Here is a 1,775-nt window from a genome sequence, read left to right as displayed (position 1 = left end):
ACTATTGTTACTATTAAAAATTTTGCAGCATCTGACTGTATTTGAATATTTCCTTGATCATCTTCTATTTCTTGTGTATGATCTAATATTGATAATTTATCTTGTAATGTTAAAGCATTATAAAATTAAAAAAAAAACATATCAAACCTTTCCAACTTCTTGAGATAAAAAAATAGACTTCCTGTAGAATTTCCATGAAAAGATGCATAAGAATGTCATGACAAATTACAAATTAAAAAAGATAAAGGAATAACAATAAAAGAAAAGGATAAAATCTGTGCGCTACCTGAGTTATATTAACTAATATTGTGTCATATTTAAAGTGTTTAACATCCATTTGTTCTGCACAAATATATTCTAAGGGGAGAAATGCCTTATGAAATTTAGTAGGTACTAATTTACTGTCATAAATTGTACTAAAACTACCGGTGTCTACTAAACCTTGTACTTCTAATTGCTAATCTTGTATTGTAATTTTACATTTAATAATAATTATTGTTAATGTATTTTGTCCTAAATATTCTATTTAAGGTTGAGAAAGATATGTGTTCTATATTATGCAATTCTTCATTTATTATTTGTTTTATCGCGCCCCATTTTTGAAATAAAAGAATGGAGTTTTAAAAATGAGTTTTTTTTTATTTTTGAAAAATAAAGAAAAATGTCCTAAAATGGGATTTAGAAAATGCGACGGCTTGAGTCTAAAATAATAGTCTAAAAGGATTTTTTTTAGAAAAATAGGAGTTGCTATTTGGTATTGACTTTAGGTGTACCAAGTCATCCAAAAATGTTTTTAACAAAATAAAATAAAAATAAAAACCCTTTTTGACAACTTCAGGTTTTTAAAAACAAGAGAAAATGAGTTTGGCAGTCACGATTGAAGAAAGGAAAGGTAAATGTTCGATTAATTCAAACCCAAGGCACCTTTTCAATCTAATCTAAGTTAGTTGCAAGATTTAGTTAAAATTTTCCTAATTTATCCGTTAAACTTATCAAATTTTGATGTTTCCGATATAGATGCAACCTATATTTAAATAAGATATTGAAAGGGACAAAATGTCCATTCAAGAATTAATTGGTATCAATTGCATTAATTGCGAAAGCCAAAATGATTTTTTGAAGGGGTCACGAGTATGCAAAGATGAAATTTAAAGGAAAGAAAATTGAATCAAATTATATATATAAATATAAGTGATCAAAGGAAAGGAAGTGCAACATAATGGGTACGAAGAGATAAAATTCGTGATTTAAGTTTTCTTCTTATATAGAGGGGTAAGAGTGTATTAAGGTTAAGAAGTCATACTTGCTCATTTCTCATATTCGAAAGGTAATTCTTGTAATCTATGCATGCAAATGAACTAACCTATTTCCCAATTGCCTAAATGAAATACAAGTCTAAATGATATGATTTGCGCATGTAGGGATAAGAGGATTAATATAAAGGATATATCATGCAAATAGAAATAACCTAAAATATCGAAAAAATGCATAAAATGCAATAAATATCACGCATAGTATGAATCTAGTGCACGAAAGACCTAAAGGGTCTAGTATTGGATTAATCCATTTTTACTAGTTCTCACTAGTGTTGGACTAGTGAGAAATAAGAATAAAAATCACAACTAGTGTTGGGTTAGTGTGGTGACGTCGTGCACTCATTATAAATAAATAAATAAAACATATAAAGCACAAATAAAGCAAATAACACATAAACCATATAGAGCAAATAACATGTAAACATAATATTTAGATGCAAAATTCTAAAAAAGCGAAAA

Source organism: Coffea eugenioides, unplaced genomic scaffold (genome assembly GCF_003713205.1).
Source record: "Coffea eugenioides isolate CCC68of unplaced genomic scaffold, Ceug_1.0 ScVebR1_3400;HRSCAF=4606, whole genome shotgun sequence".
NCBI classification, from domain to species: Eukaryota; Viridiplantae; Streptophyta; class Magnoliopsida; order Gentianales; family Rubiaceae; genus Coffea; species Coffea eugenioides.
The sequence above is the reverse complement of the archived record's forward strand: the minus strand, read 5'-3'. Positions refer to the sequence as shown.